At 42.8% G+C, this 15311-nt stretch overlaps 1 long non-coding RNA gene across 1 annotated transcript in view; it reads right to left on the minus strand.

The window, feature by feature from the left end:
* LOC309366126 overlaps nt 1-15311 on the minus strand; it is a 41543-nt gene that overhangs the window by 12024 nt on the left and 14208 nt on the right. Inside the window, exon 2 of the long non-coding RNA XR_014166531.1 lies at nt 11304-11349. This is a non-coding gene — a long non-coding RNA (uncharacterized lncRNA). The remainder of the gene's footprint in view (nt 1-11303; nt 11350-15311) is intronic.

The following is a 15311-nucleotide window of genomic DNA, read 5'->3' on the forward strand; positions in this document are numbered from 1 at the left end:
AAAAGATTCCTCTCCAACTATGGGCTAGGCAATAGGAAAAGTAAGGTAAACTCTGCAAAATACTCTCTTAATTGCATTTTACCTGGCTTACCATCAGACGAAGCAAATGCCGTTCCCAGCCCCATGCTGTCATGATCCCTGTATGCTTCTAATGACTCTTTGGTTTGCATGACAGTAATAAAAGCTAATTACCACAACAGCATCCCTCTGTAAGGACATAACTGGTTCTAACTCACTGCTGTTTGATTACTTAGTTTCATCTTGGTTCACTGCTTTTGGTTTGCTTTTATATCCTCTAATTTGGTCCACATTACTCCCACATTAGAAATGCACCCGGAGCCTATATGCAGCTATATTTTATTTTATGTTTTTCTTGTTATGTTTGGTTTTAAATGGTATTGTAAACCACTCTGGGATTTAAAAAAAGAATTATGAAGGACAATATACTAATACTTTTTTAAAAAAATAATATAATATAATTAATATAATATCATATATCATATCATATTATAATACTGTACTGATAACAAGAATACACCACCACCCATATTTGTCCTGCAGTGCCCCCTATGTACCATACAGATTGACTGGCGAACAAGATGAACTGAAGCTGAAAACTAAATCCTGTTCCTCCTTCCTGAACAAGAGATTGATGCAATTGTTGGTTTTCTTACAGGGCTTGCAATGAATCTTTAGGTGCAGCCCCACTCTAGCTGCTAAATCAGGAGGGGAACTGTGTGTGTAATATCCAAAAAAACATGCAAAACGTAAGTGTGTTGAACCTTGCTTCTGCATTTTGTCTCCGATATGAAGTTGGGTAAATAAATGTTAAAATACAAAGCTTTAAAAATACCTTCAGTGTTGCAATGCACACATATATTAGGGTAAAAAGTATAATGTATGTAATGTATCTATGACTGTGAATATTATTCTTAAGCTTATATTTATTTATATCCCACCTTTTCCCCTGACAGGGACCCAAGGCAGCTTACAGATAAAATAGAAACAGCAAAAACATAGGGGGGATCATTAAAAAAACGTTTAATAGAATAAAAAATACTAGAATAAGATTTTGAGCTGGACCATAAAGAAGGCTGATTGCTGAAGAAGTGGTGCTTTTGAATTATGGTGCTGGGGGAGACTCCTGAGAGTCCCATGGACTGCAAGAAGATCAAACCTCTCCATTCTTATGGAAATCAGCCCTAAGTGCTCACTGGAGGGACAGATCCTGAAGCTGAGGCTCCACTACTTTGGCCACCTCATGAGAAGAGAAGACTCCCTGGAAAAGACCCTGATGTTGGGAAAGATGGAGGGCACAAGGAGAAGGGGACGACAGAGGATGAGATGGTTGGATAGTGTCTTCGAAGCTACAAACATGAGTTTGACCAAACTGCGGGAGGCAGTGGAAGACAGGAGTGCCTGGCGTGCTCTGGTCCATTGGGTCACGAAGAGTCGGACACGACTAAATGACTAAACAACAACAATTAAGACAAACAGATAATTACAATAAATAAAAAAAATCACAGCACCAGCTAATTCCTTAGAAACAGTTCTCAAAAGCCTGTCAGAATTTGAAACTCTTTGTGTGCTGGCAAAAGAACAAGGGAGCCAGACTAACTTCTCTAGGAAGGGAGTTCCAAAGTCTGGGAGCAGCCACCAAATATTATGAAGAATGATATCATTCAAGAAGAAAACAATGGCTGGGTTTGATTGAATGAGTGGATTCATATGCCAGCAAGGTCAAAGCAGTGTTTTAAGTGTTGTATAGGGGAGACATTAAAGCAATCCAAATGGGAGATGAAAAGGGTCTATATGAAAGCAACAATATTTAGCTATAGTTAGTGTTCCCAGAATGCAAAAACAGAGTGGAGCTAATATGTCAATCACTCCTTCTCCCAAGGGCCTGTGCCCAACTGCTCCCAATCTGTGCAACACTCACCACAGTTTGCTCCAGCTTATTTGAGCCGCCTTCCCTTGGGAGATGACTCCAACTGATCTCGCTGTCAGGGAAATGTTCCCGCTACATGAGTTCATCTGAAGATCTCTGTCACCTTTCAAGGTTCAAACTGTCAACGTGAAGCTTGCAGCACAAGACAGTGGCACATTACTCCAATGTCCTGGAGAAGGAGCAAAACTGAACAGTTCACTTCTCTCTAACCAGTCAAATAAAGATAAAAACAGACCACAGAAAAAGCTAAGATGCAAGCTTTTTCTTAAAAGTTCCATCTCTTTTCTTAAAACTCTAGCTGAAGACTGCAAGGAAAGAAATATTTTTTGGAAATAAACAGTTTAGATTTCAATTACCATTCAAACCTACAAGTCACAATAAGGCTGGTTTTCAACGTAGCACAATGCACCCTAACAGTGTTCTGGTTTGGAACAACAGTTACCTGTGATCAATTTGTCAGAATTCTACTTTTGATGCTATGCCACAAAGACCAACAGAGTCAGCACAGGCAGTACAGGTCACTCTCTAACCATTAGGAAACACTCTCCCACCTAAGCTGAGAAAACCACTCCTCGTGGGTTTAAACTAGTCAGCTCAGAGCCCCTACCCAGAGCCATATGCAAAAGGCAAATGCTTAGAATTTAAAAAGTATTTGTCTATGATTTTTAACTGAACTGAGCTCACTGCCCTTATACACATGCAAAACCTCTACTTTTTACTCCCATGCTGCAGGGGTCACCATAGTAGAGCATCTGCTTTGAATGTAGAAGATCCAGGTTCTGACTCAGTATAAGTTAGCTTCCTGTGTTCCTCTGTTTTCTTTATTCTAGCTGCAGAATTTAATGAGGGAACAATTTTGTTTTGCCTGTTAAACAACTAGAAATCAGAAATACTTGTTGAATTACTTCAAATCACTCTGTGATCTACCAGTAGATCCTATTCTATTTTCTGCCCCTCCCCCCGCCTACATTATAAGCATGTGGGAGCAGCAGCGGAGGAAGTCGCTCGAGCTCCTGGGGTGGCGCGCCCAGGGGTGGGGCGAGGCACCCACAGGGGTGGGGCAAGGGCAGAGCGAGCCACCCATGGGGCAGGGCACATCGCAGGACTTCCATAGTCTGCCTGCCTCCTCCCTACAGCTGGGGGGAGGGGGAGGCAGCAGGAGGACCGTTGGTCAGCATGGAGCCTGTGCGCTCCCAAGCCACGCCTCTCTCAGGAGAGACACATGGCTCAGGTGCACTGCAGGCCCTGCGATGCGTGCCACCTGGCATTATGTCACCCCACTCAGTGGTGACACCCGGGGTGGACTGCACCCACTGCACCCCCTTCCTCCGCCCCTGCATGGGAGTGTCATTCCCTTACACCCACAGTAGTGGATTCAAAAATCCCATTTCCCCACTTTGTAGCTTTAAACTCCTTCCCCCATAAGACGCTCTGACAGTGCTCCATGCCTTGATCAGGGGTGGCAATCAGCTAGTGAATCAGACGCCACTGTCCTTTGTGGCAGCCTGACTAAGAACAATACAAACACAAGGATGCACCTCCAATGTCTAATCCGTCTACCTTTCATGTGAACAAAGCGTTCTATCAACAGCTCCCAAACAAAAGGAAAAATATATAAAAGGATTCTTTGGCTGGCAGCGTGGAATGCCCAGACTGCATGCTAATTGATTTCAAGAAGTAACAAGCTTAAAAAGAAACCAGGAAAGAAGGTTAAAATTAAGATTTCATGCTAATTGTTGAGATGGAGGAGGGGGGACTTTTTGTTTGCTTATTTTTTTAATGGAGAAAACTATACAGGCCTTGAATGGATGGTGCCAACATGATAAATGCCAAAGAGCTATTCTTGTTCTTTTTCACGGCTCCTGATCGTGATGCCCTTGCAGTTCTCTGTGCATCTGGCATAAAAAAGTCAGAAACCGGTGCTACTGCCTGTGATTTGGGGCACACAAGATTATGAGCTTTTACTAGGAAGGACAAGAGGTCACAGAAACAGCAGCGCTTTGAGCTGTCAGTGAATTTTACTGACAAGCTATTATGGGACAGAAAACTGACCCTTTGGCCCATGGCCTTGCCCAACATGTTCCCCAAGTTCTTATACCTGGATTGGTTTTCTGTCCATGGTTTTGCTTTCCTAAATGTAGCTAGACATCCACCTCATACCATCCTGTGGCTCCAATGAGGATAGACCTTATTGCTTATATATTAATGTATCTTGTCAATCTTAATACATGGCTTGGCATACAGTGTGTGTCAACATCCTAAAACTGCCTTTATGGGAATGATTTTTGTTAACCGGCTTAATCTCTGTTTGAGTTCTGTTTGTCTCCTAGTATTTTATTTATTTGTATATTTATTTTTAAAATCTTGCTCTTCAGAATAAAGGCTAGAAGAACTCACAGAGTGGCTTGCAAATGTTAATGATCAGACAGTCCCTGCCCTTGGATTTACAAGCTATAAGACACAACACAAAAGGAATAGGGAATGGAAATAGGAACATCACATTCCATAATGATAATCTTACTATTTATGCCCCACACATCTTACTGGGTTGCCCCAGCCACTATGGGCAGCTTCCAACACATATAAAATCATAATAAAACAGTAAACATTAAAAAAAAAACTTCCCTATACAAGATTGCCTTCAGATGCCTGGGGGGGGGGTTGCATAACTCCATACCCTCCAGCATTTCTCTGATGAAAATAGGGACGTCCTAAGAAAAAGTGGGACATTCCAGGATCAAATCAGAAACGGTGGTGGCTTCTCTAAATTAGGGGTGTTCCTGGAAGACAGGGACAATTGGAGTGTCTGAAGTCACCCAATTAGCCTTTTGGCTGAGTGGGGGACTGAACCAGGATATCCCAACCTAATCCAAACATTTCAGCTACTACACAGGCTCTCCTTAAAATATGCACTGCATTGGTATGACCTGCTTTTGTATTAACTAAGAAAACAGGGTTTTGAGGCGGCAACATTAGTCATCCACACAGGGATAGCACAGAACATAATGAAGGCCAAGCCTTTCCTGAGGAGCGAGGTCAAATCCCACGGGGGAACTAAACTACCCTCCCCTTCAACAATAATATCAGATAATTTTTAACCAGCTGAATGAACAGTATCTGCAGCAACAGCAGTCTGAGGAAATTTGGTGTTGATCTGTTAGGAATGACAATAAGAAGTGCTGCTGCTTTAATCAACAGTCAGAACGCAGTGGGGAGGCTCTTCCAATTTGCTTTAGGCTGACAGCTTACACAGCTTTTTCATCCAGGCCAGGCAGAGCAAAATCTAATTCCTCCTCCAGCATCCCCTGCAGGAGTGATGATGAGGAACCACCGAAGGAAGAAGGGCAAGAATCGCCCCAGTGTCCTAATGACACGGACAAGGAGAATTCTTCACCCTGCAGGATGCCGCAAATATTTTGGAGATGACATGCTCCATACCCTGGCATTTCCATAAGTTTGTCTCTTCATCACTCGCCTGCCTAAGAAGCCTGCCGCTAGCAGCTCATGGGATCAGAGGACTTTCTTGGGGTCAGGCTCCCTCGTTCTTGTTGGGAAGCTGTTTACATTCAATCGGAGTAGGTGACAACTTTGCCTAGGGCAGCAGGCCACCCCAATGGAATATATAAATATATATACATTCCACAGTTAGTCTCTAGTATGGGATAGGCCAGATCCCAGGGCCTCCTCTCAATATTATATGGTAGGGTTAGAGAAATGTTTGTTTTGCCCCAAAGTTGCGATGCAATTTGAAATTGGCTAGTGAACTGAATCGAAAAAATGCGTGTGCTGCATACTGGAATTTGATATTTAAACTAACTGATACTGCAACCTGTCAGGCAGTTCTTCTTACTCCACAATTAGCAATACTTAATGTATGGGAAACAATGAAGAACTGGCATCTTGGCTGTGAGTCCTGGAAGACCTGCTCCCTGTCTTGCAGGCCTTTTTCCACCAGGCCTGGGTTGTCAGGGCTCTGACTGACTCCAGCTACAAAAGCTGAGGCTGTTGAACAGACTTTTGGGCTGGGATGTTGCTTGCATGGGGTGTTTGCTGCTGCAATTGTTAATTTTTTGTTTATTGTGACATGATGCCAGAACAGGACAAGACTATTTTCAGAATCTCTGTGATCGCCTGCTCCAATTTTTAACAAGTGGTTGGTCATCCTTTCTCACTATCAGGCTGCTTCTCTCTATTAAACAGCGGGAGCTCAGAAATGTCAGGGAGTTGTATTCAGTTCAGTCGAAACTGCTTGAACTGCAGAGTGAGTTTCCTCTTTCTCCTTGATTCTTTGTTTGGAACAGCATGGGTGGCAGGATGATAGACAACCACATATCTCCCAGATCTTAGGACCAGATTGTTCCCATCAGGGTTGATCCAGATTAAATTAGCTGAAGGAAGGTACCATGGAAATTGTTGAAACAAAGACTTAAAGGCGCATACATTTCAGAGGAACTAAAGTTCTAGAATCCTACAGCTACACAGATATGGGACTTGTCTCATTACCATCTCAAGACAAAGATGAGCTTTTTAACTCCTGCATCTGTAGCAGGGACAGTTTTTGTGACTCTGGGGACTTTTGAATGGAGACTGGCCAGGCAAGGAACCTTTTTAAGGGGGGGAGCCTGTTTGCACCTGGATTTTTGTGGCACTTCTCAATTTACAAATGAGTTTAAACTCAAGATTAGGCTTGAAAGCCTATAGTTGGCTGAAACCTGGTTAACACAACAAACTCAGCGTATTACAAATGTCTGTAATATTGAGATTTATTTGTCTATTTAGTCTAAGGTTTAACTGGCACTGTGCAATTCCAGTGATGATTTTATTGTGTAATAGTATGGTGTCTTTAACCTACTCTTGAGTAGTATGTGGAAATGCAGCACAGAAACACACACAAACATACACAGAGAGGTAAAGAGAGAGCAAAATGAGTAAAACAGGCATGAAGAAATAAAGCAGAGTGAAATACAGGCAACAGACAGCCAAGGACTGGAAGCTGAGTGCTTGCAGAATTGCCAAAACTGATCAAAGACTAAAAGCTTACAGTAATAATTTCTTAGAAACTTTTATTTGACAATAATTTATTTATTTTATTTTGAGAATACTCCCCCCAAAGTATCTTTTATATCCCAAGAACCCAAGAGTTACACACTGGCCTGCCAAGTACCCAAAGAATAGTGTTCTCTCCACACTGCCCAAGCCACCTGAGTTATGAATCATAGAATTGTTGAGTTGGAAAGGACCATGAGGATCATCTTGTCCAACAATGCAGGAATCTTTGACCCAACATGAGGCTTGAACCCATGACCCTGAGATTAAGAGTCTCATGCTCTAATGACTGAGCTATCCCTCAGCTATAGTGTTTAAGTTAATAATGGCAGCCAAGAGGGGAAAGTGGGCTGAGGTTGCTTGACTGGTTGCAGATGGGGATTTTAACTTGCAACCACCTCATTCCTGGGTAAATACTCGGCAAGTCACAAGGATTTTACTTGCCCCAATTGAGACTGGTCAGAGTAGGTGATGGCTATAGCAATGAGGCAGTGGGCACACTGATGGCAGTCTGACCCAGAGGCTTGGTGCTGGAACAGCATCCTCCACAACACTATTTTAACACTTTCCAGTAACTGGTTAAATTGGTTTCTTGGGTGCAGGTAATGTAAAACCCACAATACATTCTAGCTCCGTGCATTGCATTGCTTGGAGAAGCCAGTGCATCTGTAATATAATCGGCTCCTTCCTATGGCGAAAGACAGTGACTTTGCTGAAGGATAAAAACAGACAAAGAAAACTTTGTTATGACAAGAGATCAAATGGCAAGAAAAGGGCCCAGAAAGCCCAGATGAGCCACGATGTCTCCCCAGATAAGAGAGGAGAAAGCGAATGGAAATGAAGGTAGACAAGGCATGCATTGGAAGCAATGGAAAGGAAAGGTTAATGTAGGCAGGACAGTGGGTTGAATGGATGGCACAATCAAACTAGGCAATTATCTAATCTTTGCTGGCCATCTCAGTGTGAGGAGAGCTCAGCTGACGTATGCCTGAATAAAACATGGCATCGTGCAAAGGAGCTCCCAGGGGTGTTAGGTCAAACATTAAAAAGCTAGAAATAGTTAAGCTACATTGAGAGAGAGAGAGCGACGGAACGGAAGACCTTGCAGACATGCTTGGATTAGCTGCCTGCTGAAGTGCACACAGGTTGGCCAGATTACACCTTCCTTCTGTCTGTGAAAATGCCAGGCTGAAACTCAGGCAGAGAGAGCAGTGCAGAAGCAAGGCTTAGTGGGGCTTCAAAAGCAGGCTGGACCTTGTGTGGGATTAGTCATGAAACCATTAGGGTTTGTTAAGTGGGATGCTGGGTAACAGGTTGATCCTCCCTCTGAAGCACCTCTTCAGTGAACCTTAACCTGCAAATATTCTACTGGATCAGGGCTCAGAGGTGGAGGGGAATTTTTGGAATATGAAATTTGGGCGGATCACTGCAAATAATTGGAATTCCAATGGTTCAGAATGCCTTGCCATTTCACTGCTTCTCACAATCACTGCCTTCCATAAAGTTTCCTCCTGCTGCAGTTCATATTTTCTTTCCTGTCACTTCTTGTTTTTGTTCTTACCGTAGTCCACCCCATCTGTGCCGTGTCCAAGAAGTCCTCATCTTCTCTTAATGAGGCCAAGTGCAGAAAGTCGTTCATGCAATTGCCTTACCTTCTATTCCAACAGTTTACCCTTGCTGCATGTGTAGTCTAAGGGGCTTTCAAGCAAGAAAATAAACATAGTTCCACTGAACTCAATGGAACTTACTTCTGAGATCCAGCAGACCCAGACCAGCATGATGAGTGCAGAAGCCAAGACAGCAGAAGAGAGGAACAGGTGAGTTTGTTTTGCAGATCTGGCCCTTGGCAGGGGGTGGGGGCAAAAGGAGCAGTTCACTTCAAATGAACCATAATGTTCCAATTCCCAGCTTTCATTAAAAAAAACCATTTGTAGAACCTGAGATATAAAGCAAAATGTACAGACAGCATCCATCTCATTTTTATTATTGTGAGAAAACCAGGCTGCTGCTCCCTTTCAGTGCTTTACTTTGGACCACCACCATTCTATAAAAAAATTATGTGGATGCCCATGGCCCCTGCTCCTTGTTGCTGTTGCTGGCATACCACAACCCCGTATGAGAGAGAGAGAAAGAGCCTGGCCATGCTGCTTGACAGCACAGCCCTTCCTCACATCTTCCAACATCTGGCTAGGAGGGATGCTATTACTTATCAGGCTGCCATAAGTGATGACACACCCTTGGTAGTGGCCCAAAGTGTGTGGAACTGAAGAGTGTTACTTTTAGGGAGCCACTTTGGAGGTGGCAGAAGGCCTACCCTATTCAGGATGGAGGGAGAAATTGTTCTAGCCCTTTCTGGGAGATAGGGCGGCCCTTTGCGGCAAAGATTTATGGCTACTTGGTTGGGTATTATGTTTTTAAATCTTAGGTATTGTTTTAATTGTGGATTTTGGGGGTGCTAGCTAGGGCATGTTTATTATTTTACTCCGCAGATCTTAATATATGCCTGGAAGGTTTTCAAAAAAAATCCTAGTGGAGAAGAAGGGCAGCTATGCCAGTATGATCTTGAGCAAAGGTATTCATGGTCTTCATCTTAGTCTGATGCTAGAGGCATTCACACATTATATTCAGTGAGTGTACAGTCTGTGTTTCTGTGTACACAGGTAGCTGGGCTGTACATCTGTAAACTTATGAAATCTTCAATGAATGTAGTGTCTGTGTACACAACAGCCGAGCTGTACAAATTAATAAGTGTATGTTCTTCCACACCAACACTTGTACTTTTTGTTGGGTATAATACATGAACAAGTCTCCTGTTAGACTTAAGTTTTATGATCAAACAGAGAATGGAATTATGTGAATTCTATCTGTCCAAGACTCTAATCACTACACCACACAATGGCACTCCTGCCTCATCAGTTGCCTTATCCACCACTCATCTACCTTTGCAACAGAGCAGCCTTTGAACTACGCATCATTAATGTACCAAAGAGTATGTACTTTGCACTGTTCTTTTGTTGTGAGACATTCAGAGCTATATAGAGTAGGCTCGGGCGGACTTGAAGCCTGCCCCATCTAGTTTGCTACCCAGCTGGAGCCAAGTGCAGAATAGTGGCTTATAATGGGGGGCAGGCTGCTGACATTCCCCTCCAGTGTGCCCTGTTCTTTACATATAACTCTATCTCAGCCTAGGAATTTGTTTTCATTACTAGAACCAAGCTTACAGTCCTTATCATACAAAATAGCTCAGTTGCTTGAGTGTGAAACTTAATCTCAGGGTCATGGATTTGAGCCCCACATTGGGTAAAAGGTTCTTGCATTGCAGGGTGTTGGATCAGATGACTCCTGTGGTCACTTCGAACTCTACAGTTCAACAATTCTGAATCCCTTCCTGGTTTCCCTACAAGCTTTCTTTGTATCAGCAGCCTAATTTTAGAGGAAAAGTTGCTACCATTGTTATACAAATGGGAAATCCTTCTCACCATGAACTCAACAGAACTCAGTTCCGGCATCTCTCAGTGGGTGCCATTGCCCTTATAAGAGAACAAGAGAGGTATTCATGGTTAGTTCTGGCACCTCCTTTTCTAGAAAAAAGGCACTGCTTGTCACCCCAGTCCTATCTTCTGACCAACCAATTGATATACAGGCACATAACAGAATATAAATAGAGGCAAAGGAGTCTTCCAAATATCAAATGAGTTTTGGTTGTCCCTCTCAGCCCCAGGATAAAACCGTACCATTGGATTAACACTGCATCCAGACAGTTGGAAAGATCCTAGCATGAAGCCATAAAACCTTACATTCAAATTAAAACAAAATGTATTAAGCTGCTGCTTGCCACGTTTTTCCCCCAATTATGTTTCAATTTAGCTCAATTACTTTCCCATTAGCGTTCGGTGATTCTTTTTTAATTGAAGCTCCATGTTATTGTCTCCTTGATTTCCTTCTGCTATGTGATTCTCTAAGGAATGGCAGAAACCAGCTCCTTGGGAGAATGGGCCAGCTTTTAAATTATCTGGAAAGGCAAAGCAATAGGAAGAAGTAAATCTGAGGACATTTCAACAGCCCTTTAATCTAGGGCCTGGGAACAACACAGCCACAGGTATTGTTACTTGAAGTATCTGTTGGTCTGTTATGCATCTTGTTATTCTCACATTCCTCTAGGGAGATGAGGAGCTTCTGGCAGGGTGCTACTGGCCCAGACCATTACCAGGGAAGCCTAAGGAACGTGTTCGGTGTTAACTGCAATATCTCTTCAAACATGTGAATGCGTAAATGTCCATTCTCAGCACACAAGAGCATTCCAACATACCTGCCACATGAAACTGGTGTAGTAAGATCTCCTTGTGGCGAGTTTGCTGTGAAAACAAACACAAAAAAGCAGTTTAAACCTCAAAGCATGTTCAGTGTCAGCACCATTGTCAAATGCTGCAGTTTGAGGCTGACACCAGTTACTGATTTCCCCTTTTTCCCTTGTTTTTCTTTTTTTTAAAAAAAAATGCTAAAATGGTGGGTGCATAACCCATTTGCATATATTCCTTTAAGAATTCTGGAGGGAGGGTATTTATCCGCATGTTCAGTAGTGAGCTGGAGGGGAAGTAGCCACCACTGTTGTCAGTGAGTCTGTCAATAGAATGAGAGATAATTCTGTGGCAACAGTCTGGAAGAAAAAAATATTAAAAGTACAGTGCTCTGCTGTGTTACTGAGGTGTTTATGTAAACAAACACACACACACACACACACACACACACACAAAGTTATTGTTTGATGCATGTGAGTTATATACCATCTGCCTTTGCAGCAATCCTTTGTTGTGAGTCCCTGCAGAGCCACTGAATAAACATATACATAGGGAAAGTTTCTAAAAAGGTTATAGGTACATGGCAAAGCACCAGTCAAAGCTGCAGTTGCGGGAGCCAAGGAGGAAGGGTAAAACCATGATGGCATGCAGTGCAGGGTGAACCAGGTGATGGGGGCTCCTTTGCTTGCAGGCCCCTCAAACATGGCATGACCCACACCTCATAGTTTGGAATTTCAGTGGTATGCATTCATGAACTTTTAAGTGCAACTATTAATGATCAAATGCTGAATAATTTCTTAAACGTTACTCCATAATCCTAATTGAAGAGCATTTTTTAAATATTATGCAGTGCTTAATCATTAATGGGTACCATGGGAAGAACTGTACCCAGGGGCTGTAGCAAAAGGCAATGGCAACAGGGTGCACTGTATGGGACTGTCACGGAGTGACTGTCCTTGCCTTTTTCCCAGATGGGCAACTAGCAGCCTGCTCTGTGATCTCTATTCTTAATTCAAATAGGTGCCCTTGACTCCAGTGCCTGTATTTTTTTCTGTTCTTTTTAATGACACACACGTTTTGGGCCAGCTGTCCAGTTTTGGCAATGTGGTCACTACATGTGATCATTGCTAGACTAGGAAAAGGTACAGTGGTGCCCCGCAAGACAAATGCCTCGCAAGACGGAAAACTCGCTAGACGAAAGGGTTTTCCGTTTTTTGAGCTGCTTCGCAAGACGAATTTCCCTATGGGCTTGCTTCGCAAGACGAAAACGTCTTGCAAGTTTGTTTTCTTTTTCTTAACACCATTAATACAGTTGCGACTTGAATTTGAGGAGCAACTCATAGAACGCAGTGTACATAGTAGCCTTTTTTGAGGTTTTTAAAGACTTTGGTGATTTTTGAAGCTTTTCCAAAACTTCTTTTGCAGCCATTTGGTAAGTTAAGCTTTTAAAACTTTTTTGGGGGGGGGGTTGGATTTTGGGTTGATGTGTTTGGAATTCAAGGACTTGGTGTTGGGGAGGGGTTTGCAAGAATCTGGAAGCTTGTGTGTTTTTTTCTGCATTTTTATGATTTTCTGTGACCATTGGGCCACTCTGCTGTTTTTTTTAAAAAAAATTCTGGATTTGAATTTCTGTGTGCTGGGTGGCTGGGGGAACAGTTGGGGAGGGGTTTGCAAGAATCTGGAAGCTTGTGTTTTTCCCCCTGCATTTTTATGATTTTCTGTGACCATTGGGCCACTCTGCTGTTTTTTTAAAAAAATTCTGGATTTGAATTTCTGTGTGCTGGGTGGCTGGGAGAACAGTTGGGGAGGGGTTTGCAAGAATCTGGAAGCTTGTGGTTTTTTTCCTGCATTTTTATGATTTTCTGTGACCACTGGGCCACTCTGCTGTTTTTTTAAAAAAATTCTGGGTTTGAATTTCTGTGTGCTGGGTGGCTGGGGGAACAGTTGGGGAGGGGTTTGCAAGAATCTGGAAGCTTGTGGTTTTCCCCCCTGCATTTTTATGATTTTCTGTGACCATTGGGCCACTCTGCTGTTTTTTAAAAAAAAATCTGGGTTTGAATTTTGAAATGCTCTTTACAGTATGTGTGACTTTAAAGAGCACTTAATAAACTCTTGTTGTACCAAATTTGGCTTTGTTTGGACTTTTTTTGACCATAGGAACGCATTAATTGATTTTCAATGCATTCCTATGGGATTTCGTGCTTCGCAAGACGAAAAATTCGCTAGACGAAAAAATTCATGGAACGAATTAATTTAGTCTTGCGAGGCACCACTGTATGTTTTGTTAGGTTACCACTCCCTTAAATGAATTTAGGGTGAGAGTTTGATTTCATTCAGCAGGGGGCTTGCCATGGGTAGGCAAACTAAGGCCCGGGGGCCAGATCCGGCCCAATCACCTTCTAAATCTGGCCCACGGATGGTCCAGGAATCAGCATGTTTTTACAAGAGTAGAATGTGTCCTTTTATTTAAAATGCATCTCTGGGTTATTTGTGGGGCCTGTCTGGTGTTTTTACATGAGTAGAATGTGTGCTTTTATTTAAAATGCATCTCTGGGTTATTTGTGGGGCATAGGAATTCGCTCATTTTCCCCCAAAAATATAGTCCGGCCCCCCACAAGGTCCGAGGGACAGTGGACCGGCCCCCTGCTGAAAAAGTTTGCTGACCCTTGGCTTAAGCAGTTAAAACCTCCCCTCTTAGCTTTTAAAGTTGGTATAATATTGTGCCCCTGAACTATATACCATGTGAACCAGACCCTAGATTTGTGTTCCTCAAAGAGGCCTACCAGTCTTCTTCAATCTCTTTACTGATTCCCTGCCTCTCCTCCTGCATATTTCTTTGCTCTTTCTTAAAGATGCCTGATGCTACATATCAGTTCACATGGAATTTGGGGTTGGGTCTGGCCCTTCCAAAATTCTTGCTAAGTAACCCTACAAAGGTAAATACAGAGAGAGCTTCACCATAGGAAGCCCCCTTATACTGCAACAGACCACAGATCTATCTAGCTTACTAATGTCAGCAATGAACATTAGCAGCGCTCCAGGATTTCACAGCAGGATCTTTCCTGTTCCTACATGGAGATGCCAGGGATTGAACCTGAGACCTTCTGCACGCAAAGCAGATACAAGCTGCAGCTGTGATCCAAGCCACCTGCTTCAGACGTCTCCACTCCACTTTAGCATGGCAGTTCAGGGGGGCAACATCATTAAAGGACATGGTTTTCTGCATGAGTTGGCAAATATGTGCTAAAAAATTTAATGGGAGATGTGTGACTAGTTATTTGAACACATTTGCAAGCCGTGCACAAGCTTAAAAGCATTAAGCTCAATTAATTAACACACATTTATAACCGAGGAAGATTTATAGTATTCCTTCACTGAAGTATTGGAAATGCACTCTGAAATATGTGGTTTGCCCCTCGACATGCTCATTGGTTCACTGCCAGCGCCATATGTACAACCCCCCTATTCTATCAGAATGCAACTCAGAACCAATTTGCATGCATAAAATGTGGACTTGTACCGTCTACACCCACACAACAGTAATGAGTCCTGGTTCAGCTTACAGTCCATCTGTCATGGATTCTCAGGGTTTTATTTATTACATTTATATTCCAGCCTTCCTCCAGGGTGTAGTTGGTGGAATTTCTGACCCATCCACACCAGAGATATTTCCATGCAATGTAAAGTGGTCCCCCATGGTATAGCTAGATTTAGTCAAACCCTACTTATTCTTGATCAGAGAAAGTTTGGGAAAGACGATGGATAAAACTAGCTGGACATGATAGTATGTAGTATAATTAGTACTACTGCCACACAAAGTTGTCCATCACCTGAGGTCATTGGAGAGGCTCTTTTCTAGGTTTCCTCACTTGCTGAGGTCAGGTTGTGGTTATGGAAGAATGAGCATTTTCTGTTGTGGCACTGTGCCCATGGCTTGTTCCCTGCCTGTTGGCTAAGGCTGTGTACTTTGCAACCACAGTTCTGATTTTTCAACTTCTGGTTAAAATGTTTTTACCTGC

This window comes from Podarcis melisellensis (genome assembly GCF_964234715.1).
Source record: "Podarcis melisellensis genome assembly, chromosome: 3".
NCBI lineage: Eukaryota > Metazoa > Chordata > Lepidosauria > Squamata > Lacertidae > Podarcis > Podarcis melisellensis.